The 11,110-nt window shown below is 36.3% G+C and overlaps 1 protein-coding gene across 1 annotated transcript in view; it reads right to left on the reverse strand.

Annotated features, from left to right (window-relative positions):
• LOC119428537 (anoctamin-1) overlaps nt 1–11,110 on the reverse strand; it is a 65,350-nt gene that overhangs the window by 42,928 nt on the left and 11,312 nt on the right. The gene's annotated exons all lie outside the window — the stretch shown is intronic.

Genomic DNA, 11,110 nt, shown 5'->3' on the forward strand with positions numbered 1-11,110 from the left:
CCCCCCCCCCCCCCCCCCCCCCTGAAAGTCATCAGTGAGGGATGAACCACTATTACCTGCACTCTCTGAAACATGAACTGCTATTTTGTATCACTTTGGTGCCTGACGTTGTGTTCGTGGCAGCACTTTTCTATTTTCAGCAGATATTGTGAACTAACCAATCAGTAACCACTAGCAACCATTTCCCCCTCAGCAGTGCCAAAGTAAAAGCTAAGACATAGACCACTGCTTGTTATGTTCTAATCTCAACATTACCGAACCAAAAGAAGAAGAAAAAACTAATTTAGTTAACATGGCCAGAAAAAAAAACAAAAAACATTTTGATTGAGTTTACATTTTAAACGAGTCCCCGAGGCTCAGTGGGATTAACCTGTATAAATAAAGGTTGAATGAATTTTGGTTACATTTTTGAGGAATAAAACAGTTTTGACACACTTTAAGTGTCCTTGTTCTTAGTTAAATCAGACGTTCAACCGTCTGCTGCCCTTGAGTCAAAATGATCCCTGAGGCCTCAGTTTTAAAAACGTGGTCTTGGGTCATTTTGACTCAAGGGCAGCAGACTCATGAACAACAGTGTAGAACATCTTTAGTTCAAGTTCAAGGTTGTTTATTGTCATTCACATCACATGTGGTACATGAGGTGGAATGAAATTGTGTACCCAGGGTCCCAGTCCAAGCCGATAATGGCAAAAATATAAAGTGTTAAAGAAACAGTACTGTACTTTTCGCCGTTTAAGTCACACTTTTTTTGCGTAAATTTGCATGTCCTGCCACTTATACGGCGAAGCAACTTATTTATGTTTTTGTCCCATATTTATAATCCAATTTGTGGCTGAGATCTGACGATTTCATTCATTCTGACATGGAAAATATTGAACACTACCATTTTCAGTCGCTAGAGACGTGCTACAGGCTACTGCCGCCTCTATTTACACTTGCGAATTGCTACATAATTCTATGTACTAGTAAATATTGTTGTAATGTGAAACTGAAGTCAATAAAATAATTTGGCTGAGTTGCCTTTACTCAGCTATTATGTTAAAACAGAATAAATCCTAATATTAAATCGTATTGTTATTATAAAAACAAATTTAAATTAATAATGACCTGAACTGTATAATTACCATTAATTTTTGCTGTGCAAAAGAAACCAATAAATGACTTTTAAGTAATGACTTCCTATAAATGACTGGTTAAAATATGTATATAGTAGTAAATATCATGTGCTAAGTGTTTAGCTTGTATCTCAGATCCTTGTATACCGTTTCTTTTTCTATACGTTACATTTTTGCCATTTTTGGATGTAACTCGGACTTTGGGTACACAATTTCGTTCCACCTCATGTACCACATGTGATGCAAATGACAATAAAGAACCTTGAATCTTGAAATATCATGTGCTTTTGTGTGTTTTATTTTTATTTAATGTTTCTTTGTTGGACTTAATTGCAAAAAAAAAAAAAAAAAAAATCATTTTATTCTAGAGAACAGAGCAACATATTTGTCACAGTTTTTAGCCAAACTTGTAAAATTACCTTTTAAAATAAGAAAACGATGGTAAATACCACAAAATTCATGTTAGACAAAATTGGTTATGTTTGGTTTGAAAGACCATCTGATTACAATGTCCAAAAGTGGACAAAAAGGAAAACTGGTGTTAAGAAAGACAGGATGTGTTTTGCATCAGGAAGTCTCATTACCAAATACTTTTTCATTATATTAGCTTGTTAAAAAAAACAAATAAACACAAATTTGACCTGATCGAGCTTCCATTTATCTACAATTTTTTAAGGAGACAACTCACACTGAAATTCTTGAAAGATGAAATTCGGCTGGTTTGCTCTCCCTCTTTATCACTGGGAAGAACATCTAAATATGAAATATTAATATTCTCTAAATTAGTTCCCACCTATTTTGTACCAATCTTCTCCCATCCTTCTCAATCACCTGCTTAATTATCTTTCATCTCTTTCATCTTTCTCGTCTCACTCTCGTTTCTTTCAATTTCCTAACCGTTCCATCAAAAAGCCAAAGATATAAATACCTTTTACCCTGAAGAAGGTTAATTAGCAGCTTGATTTCCAATTATCTCTTTTTCTCTGTAGGGGGGTTAACTAGGCCACGGCCATGGGTGTCTTTGGTGGGAGGGGGAGGCTGTTATTGAATATGATCAGCTAGACATTTGGAAGTACAGTGAGCGGATCAGAAATTAAATAATCAGAATGTTTACTTGTGATGATGAGTTGTGGTTTAAAGGCATCTATGTAAAGAAAAAAGGAGAATTCTGGTACTAAAATGGCATTATGTAAAAGCTTATAGTAAAGCATTAAGTTGCTGTAATATTGTTTAAGGTTTTAGTTGTTTAAAATGGCAGAAATTTTCTCTTACTCTTTATTTGTTCTAATACCTTTTTCAAACCCACCCACTTCTGTTTTTCCCGTCTTACAGTAAGAATTTATAGCAATGAAACCTCTTGAACTAAACTGAGCCAATTGTATTTCGGACGAGCCCCCATTATTGTCACAACCTGGCTCATAAGGTGATGGTAAAAGTAGACATACCAATTTTAGCAGGTGTTTGAAAAAAAACTATCGAAATTTGAGTAAAAATACCTAAATTTGCTAAATGTAAGGGAACATAATCTGGCTGGTGATGGTTATGTGTTGTGTGTTTGAGGATCGAGCGTGTGAGTGTTGTTTTGTACAACCAAAACATTAAACCAAACTAAACCCAAAAAGACTAAGCTGCCAGTAATCGAGGGAAAAGAAAGAAAGACAATCAGACAGCGGGAAACAAAGAGGAGATATTGGGATCGGCAGCCCTAATTAAACTGCAAACACTGGGCCCAGGTGTTCCCAGTCAGCACCTGCTGAAGCCATTCACATAATTCCTGGAATACAAACAGATCGGGCACAGGGAGAGGACATCACGCTAAGCTGCAAACCAAACAGCCTGCAAATCATGCACTGAAATGGCGTTTGATTTGAACAACTTCCATTATTTTATTGAGTGGTCGTCGTAGAAAGGCCACCATTAATAATTCTATGAGTATTTTATATCTATTTGCTGCCATTCTCAGTGTAGCTGAAGTCCCTAAATGGGACCATCTGCCTTTGATGTAAATTAGCCAACAGCTCATTTAGAACACCATAAAACTATAGAAACATCTGAAAAATCATTAATTTCACATCCATTAAGAAAAGAGGGATCGAGTGGAATCAAGTGGCTCAGTCCGCCCCTTTAAAAAAATCTTTTAGGATCAAAAACCTAAAATCGAGGCTGAAAGCAGCTCTGTTGTTTTGTAATCTTAGAGCAGTTTGAACAAAATTAATAATTTAAGTCTGCATAAATATCTCAGCCACTTTGTTTATTAGGTAGATTGTAATTACTAATTGTTGGGTGAGTTTTCTACCATTAAATACACAACTTTGAGTACAGTCAAAGCTGTTGAGTCCTACACTTTATATGGTCACTAAACACATCATTTGCATAGATACGGCACATTTGAGCAAATAAATTAATTTGAAAACAACATTTCACAACAATGTAATTCTTCCCTCAAATTAAAGCAGTTTAAAATAAAAGGATTTGAGATGAGCTACCAAATTTACTCTGTCCAAACGCTCCCGACTTGATGTGCGCATGCATTTAAATGATCCAGGCATAATAATTAATATATATAAATATATTTTTACTGCCAAAACATTTATAGAATCAATCATTTGGCATTTGTTAATTCAGCACGATTTACAAATAAAAAGGAACTCATCAGTATTTAATGGGTTTGCACAGATTTAAATCAAACCCCTTAAGATAGTTAATTTAAAAAAATGCAAATTAATAAAAAAAAAAATTGCATAAGAAAACTATTGCAATTATTCAACAATATGTAGACTTTTTATTTTATTTTTTATTTCAAAGCTTTTGAGTCAAAAACATTTGTAAATGAGGTTATAACTCAAATACCAGAGCTGCCGATGTTCTCAGGACACTTTTTAAGGATACGGCCCTGATAAAATAAAAATACTTTATAAGATCCTGCTACATCTTTAGATTTGTAAGAGCGGCTGTAAATATGCAGTGAAGGAGCCAAAGAAGTAAGATCATGTGGCGACCATGAGAAGAAACGGGCTCCAGTGTGTCTTTTTCATTCTTTTAATGTGAACAAATCACCATAACACACAAGGAATTTCGCAATAAAACTCAAATTGTCAGCGATTAAAAGCAATAGAAAAGAAGACATGTTAAAACATGTTTCTAATATCTGACCAGTTATTGGTTCGAAAGTCCCCACAGATCCACATTTTTAAAAGAAGCTTTCATTTAATCAAAGCGATGTGAGGATGTTCCTGAGAGAGCATCGTCTCGTTCATCTTCAGGCTCAGTCAACATGTTGAATCATCTTTTTTTGTTCCAACATCAAATTAATTTGAAAGGCAAACAGGTTGAGCGGAAGCACAATAAATCCATAACTTATATCCATAACTTTCAGGTGCTGGACAATGTAAATAAGAATTATCTTTATCCATAAGAGGCCAAGATGTTTCTGAGCAGTCTCTGAGGCAACTGGCCTTTGATGACTCGTATGGCAACAACAACAACAACAACAACAATATTGATGCTTGGACAGACTCACAGCTGTCAAGTTTTGTCATTAAAGGAGGAAAAATGTAATTTTCCTATTAATCAATTCAGTATTTCAGCATCAAGATGTATACACAGAATTGAATGTTAATTAGCGGAAGTGAAGGTTTTTACTGGAGATGTTGAGTTTTTATAGACTTTTAAATTTGTGGTAACTTTTTATGGGCTGCTGTGGCTGAGTGTTTAGAGCAGTCGTCCTCCAATGCAAGAGTTGGGGGTTTGATTCCACCAGCACTCACATGCTGAAGTGTCCCTGGGCAAGACACTGAACCCCTCAAATGACACAGATTGTGTTGTAAAGAGCTTTGAGTGTCTTGATAAGATAGAAAGGTGCTATATAAGTACAGTCCATTTACCATTTATTTACCATTTTTAATTTAATTTCTGTTCATTCTTAATTAAATCTCTTCCAAACAAGTGACATTCACCAAACTTTTTCAATTAAACTAAAATGTGCTTTGCTTATTTTACTTTAAACAAAGGTTTTGTTCGTCCTCGAGTCACTGTATGTGGACGTTAAACGAGTTAAATTAGATTAAAAGTGATGTTTAAAGTGTTCAAATGTATTAAAAAAGAGACATCTGAAGCTAATGTATAAAAATACATTAGCATTTCTTTGTGTTTGACATCGTTTTTTGCACAACCGTAAGCGCCACAAGCAGAAAATGCCATTAAAATGTTTTAAAAAATGTAGAATATCATGTTATTTATCTTTATTATGGTTCAAAGAAGAATTAGTGGAACATAATTACCCTTAACTGAGGCAGACTGAGGTTCTGTGAGGTTCGTTAGAAATAAGCTGTCAGACGGAAAGTCTCCGGAGGATTCAGTCGAACGCTTTCATTATTTAATAAATAAAACATAACAAAACTCATTAAACTGGTCTATTTTTAATATAATTTTTAAGTTGCTTTAAAAAAAAAAACGCATGTGAAACATCTTAAATATCCCGACTCTTTTAATCTGTCAGTCACAAAAAGTGAACAATTCACGCAAACATTATTTAATAAACTTTATATTTCCATCACGGCTCTCTCTGCAGTTGACTGGATGCACCAACAAAGCTTTAGCATGCTCCTTTATCTGTATGTTAGCAAAATATCTCTTGAAGCACTGGACAGATTTTATTGAAACTCTTATCTGCAAGTAATTAACTTTTACTAACTCAGTTTAAGAGCTAATCAACCTGAGCAAACAAAAGCCCGTCCTTCATGTTCACAGCTATCAGGCTCTAATCTGGAGTGAAATTAAGTCTTCCCCAAACGGTGGCATGCAACAGGGCGGGTGACATGCACTCCTTCACATGTTAGTCATTGAATAATAGTTTAAAACCCCGACTGAGTCACTGCCAGGAGGATTTGTCATCATTCAATCCCAAACTGTGTTAATTTAGCTCTTGGATTAACCTTCATCCTTTTAGACTGAAATGTTCATAAGAAGTTGTTAGCAAACATTTAATACCACGTCACGCTGACAGATAACACTCCCGTCCTGTCATGCACATGTATTTATTTCAAATTTGCTAACCAGTTTTCTATATTTATATTTTCAAAAGCAGTTGTGCTGCATATTCATTATGATGGGTTAGTGCCAAGCTGCCATGACTTTCCACTCGCTTTTGTTTTTTTTCTGCGTGCAGACTAAAGCCCAAAAATATATATTTACTTGTTTATTTAGGGTGTAAAAGAACAACTACAAATACTAATAGGTTATATGCCAGAACTTCCTACAACCACATCTCACTATACACTGAAGGAAAGAGGGTAACTACACGTCCCTTTAGTTGTGAGAGTACTTCACAGTATATTCAAATGAAGTACACTGATACGCAAGTATTCCTCTCTGGAGAACAACCGATTTGATGAAGCCCTTAATAACAGAGATAAGATGACGAGCTATCAGTCTGTCAGCTAATCCCATCCAGGCTTAGGCTCCATAGCCACCATGTCAACAGTCTGATTAATACGAGCCTGCAGACACACACACTGCCAACTGGCTGCCAGCCAACACACACACCAACATTTATTTAGCCAAACAAGTGTATGTATGCATGCTGGACGCTAATACCACTGTACATCAACAAGCTAACAACTGAAAAAGTAGCTTGTTCTTATTCTTCTTGTTCTTGTTCTATTTATTGTTCTTCTTGTTCTATTTTTCGTTCTTCTTGTTCTATTTTTTGTTCTTCTTGTTCTTGTTCTTGTTCTTCTTATTGTTATTATATTTCTTGTTCTTCTTGTTATTATTGTTATTATTATTATTATTATTATTATTTCTTGTTCTTCTTGTTCTTGTTCTATTTCTTGTTCTTATTGTTTTATTTTTGTTCTTCTTGTTCTATTTTTTGTTCTTCTTGTTCTTGTTATTATTATTATTATTATTATTATTATATTTCTTGTTCTTCTTGTTCTATTTTTTGTTCTTCTTATTACTATATGTCTTGTTCTTCTTGCTCTATTTTTGTTCTAATTCTTGCTCTATTTGTTGTTCTTCTTGTTCTTTTTCTTGTTGTTGTTCTATTTGTTGTTCTTCTTGTTCTACGGAAGGTTTTCTGCACAATTTCTGATTACGAAGAACTACAATACAACAAGCTCCTCATATAAATATTTTATTTTAAGCTTGTCCTGATCACCTTTTTTCAACATTGTTGCGATAACTTATTGTGTAAATAAAGTTTTGTTAAAAACCAAAATCTTCTTGTTCTTGTTCTTCTTCAGGGGTCTGCACAGTTAAGTCCTTCTCCACCACCTCAGTCAGTCCTCACTCCAACTACCTCCATGTCCTCTCTAACTGCATCCATAGAATTTTTGCTCTCAAACGGTTAAAGAAATGTTTAGTCCATTTTGATTGTGTTCTGTGGCAAAGCTACTGTATTAACAGCTAATATCTTACCCGTTGTGGGTCGCTCTGACTGATGAGCTAACGGCTAGTCTGGGCTGATCTGAGACAAAAGTAGAATGAGTCAAATCTCAAAAATCCTACAGCGATTCATTCAAAAATGAATGTCGCAGACGTTTACGTGGTCATCATTTTCGTAATACATGGTCAATGGCAAGCACAAGTAGCAGCAGCAGCTAGCTGTAACACTTCCAGTGCAGCTTGCCACATCTCCTGCAGCAATTTTATAATTGTTCTGCCCAAAAACACATGTAATAAAGGTAAATGAAATAGTGTTTGGATAGGATGGGAATATACACAAAAGATGTAGGTCTACTCTGCGTAGCTATTATAGCTCATCAATGTAGTATGAGCGGGACTTTGTTTCGCATTGTTTAGTTTTTTGGGGGGGGCATATATTAAAAATCTAGTGCATGCATAACATTTACGACAACTTATGCCATTGTATATTAGCGTGCTGGTAACTTGTTCAAAACACACCTAGCTTTTGCAACTTATACCAGCGTGTTAGCTTGTTAGCATGCATTGACGCTACACATTGCTGTGTTTCGGCCTCTTTCGGGAACAGGCTTGGCAGGTGAATCCTTGGCAGTCCCGTTGTTTCATAATCATAATATGAAGGAACTGGTAGACTCTGTTTATTCCAGTTTGGGTTCTCCGGTTAGCAGCAATGCTAACCGTTGAGGTGTTATATGAACTAAGTTAGGGTCCTGCACTGGTGGTTTAAAATAAATCCTGTCAACTTTAGCTGTTTTAATCACCCCTTTCCTCTTTTCATGCTGTCATGTTTCCTGATTTGAGTAATTACCACGCAGGTTAATAAAGTTTAACCAAAAGGTATTTACCGGAAGCGGTATAGACGTGTGCCAAAAAAATTACAGCTCATTCTAAAGATGTAGGCTTGATTTTCTTTTGAAACAAGGCAAAACATAATACTGACCACATCTTCCATTTTATTTTATTTTCAGTTTTGTGTTAAACATGCAGCAATTCACAAAACTCTGTGGTGTAAACGGAGTAAACTTAAAGTTGTCAAAAGGTTTTTTTTTCTTCCTGTTAAGAGTCAAAGTGTATTCACACTTCATTTAGTAGAACTGTAACAACTAAGTGCATTTGTACAACTCTTTGGCAGAAAGTGTGCAGTGAAAACAACAATAGAGAGAGAACACACTGAATGTTCTGCCAAAAACCTCCAACACAAACACACGCAGCAACAACTAAAGGCAGAATACATCCACACATGGAAGTGCACAGAGGGGGCAGTCATTCAAAATACAAAGTAGAATGACCTGTTTCAGGCTGAATAAGTTAAATGGTGCTACAAAGGCTTTACATTTAAATTAAACCCTGTATAATATATCAAAAATGTATTTGTCATGTGTGTACTGTTTCAATATGGCCAAGCTCTGCCATAGATTTCAGCACAAACTGCACTCCAGTTACATATGCATGTCCAAAAACGACTTTGACTGTAGGGGTCAAAATACTTAAACATATCATTGATTGTGTCAGAAGCATTTGTAATGTGTGTGTGTGTGTGTGTGTGGGGGGGGGGGGGTGTCTGGGGGTCCTCCCCCAGAAAACTTTGAAAAAAATAGATGCCATTTCTAGCATTCCAGTGTATTTTAATGGATTGTTTTAATCATCTACATTTGCCTACACTTGATTCAACAACAATTTTAGAGAGCATGGCACAACAAGTAGCCTGACCAACAGCTCTCCTTGTGTGAATAGAGCATGTTCTGCTTCTCTCACGCATGCCTCCCCTCCTCTGGTCGACAACGGCCGGCATTAACGTAGCGCTCAGCTAGCGACGTGCAATACAGACACGCTAGATAAAATGCTACAGGCGTAGTTCTCTGCTTCTCTCACTCATCCTAACCCCCCACCACCACCTCGGTCAACAACTGCCAGCACTAACGTAGCGCTAAGCTAGCATGCAACACAGAGGTGTCCCCCACACCTCACAGACAAAAAAATTCCCTCAGAGATGAGCATCTTGCTAAGGCAGGTAACCTCGGGGAAACACTGCATGCGGTGCGGAGAGAGGTTGTAGGGAACCAGGAAAACCCGGAGTGGACTTTTAATGGTTTGAGTATTCTCCCAATAATGAAGTGGAATGGATTCATTCATAAAAAAATAGAAACAGTGCTGAGTGAACTAATATTTCATGGTAAATGTTAGGGGTCCAAACAAATATATATTTTTATGTGAGGGGAACACGTCCCCTTCATATATAAATGTTGTGACACCTATGAAACACATGGTAAGGTAATGTTGACTCAAAAAAAGACAAAAGTCAGGAAAATGTATCCCTGATTTAACTCTGTCTGATTAATCAGTGTGGGTTATAAAGAGCAAAACTATTGTCATTTCATTAAAAACACATGAAGTAAATGTGGCTGGGGCCATTTAAAATCTTGGCAAACCACTTTGTCCAAAAAGACATTTTTATTTTACGCACGCTGAAAGAAATATTTTCAGTTAAAGGTTTATTTCCTGCTGGTATTTCCAGATGAAGAAAAATGGGAGAATGACTCATCATGTTCAACGTTTTTTCCTCCGTTACTCAGGCTTTGTGAAACTGTATATTTTTGTATATCCTGATGGGTTCTCTGTGATGTTCTTATGTGGTGTGGCAGAAATGTCCTGTATTTCTTTGTGGTCAGACAGATCCTACCATTTGGACTGTCTCATCCCCGGGGTAGTCTGCTTGACATTTGTTTTTTATAAATCATCAAATCTGAATTTTGCCCTTTTGTTTTTGCATCAGTATTTATGACAATCCCTTTACAGAAGCATCTAATAGCATATATTGCCCCCCCCCCCCCCCCCCCCCCCCCCCCCCCCAACACACACACACAAAGCAAAAAACAATAATAAATAAATAATAATAAATGGCACTAAAATAATAAATAATAAAACAATGGCACTAATGTGAATATTGTATCCAGGGTGGTTTTGTTTTTCCTAAATGTCAAAAGAGTTTGAGATATTTATTTGTTACCAGTCTGAAAATGTATCAGAGTCAGGTTTCTTTATTTGTCATACATGTGATACATGTGGTGGAATGAAAGCGTGTACACAGGGTCCCAGTTACATCCAAAAGCATATTGTACTGATTATAACATATTCTGCTTTGTTGGGAAAAGCCGATAAATCAACTTGTACATCAATCATGGTGTGTTCTTTGTGTAATAATAGGTAATACAATGAGTTGAAAATCTCCTATAATAATAATAATGATAATGTCATCACTGTATGTTTCCATACAATGGCAAAATTAAGTCTCTGCATTTAACCCATCCACCACCAGGTGGTGCAGTGGGCGGCTATTGAGGGTGCCCGGGGGGCATATTGGGGATGAGGTGTGCTGCCCAGAGACACTACGAGGTTTGCAGTGACTGGGGATTGAACCTGGGTCTTTCAGGTCCCGAGCCAGCTGCCCTGCCTCTGCACCATAAGTCTCAAGAAGAATTTTAGAAGTTGATCAAATACAGCACATTCTGCTTTAATAATCAATAAATGATCTATTTATGATTTTTTTTCTGCTATACAAAAAAGGGCTA

The sequence above is a fragment of the Nematolebias whitei genome, chromosome 22 (genome assembly GCF_014905685.2).
Source record: "Nematolebias whitei isolate Nwh7 chromosome 22, NemWhi1, whole genome shotgun sequence".
NCBI classification, from domain to species: Eukaryota; Metazoa; Chordata; class Actinopteri; order Cyprinodontiformes; family Rivulidae; genus Nematolebias; species Nematolebias whitei.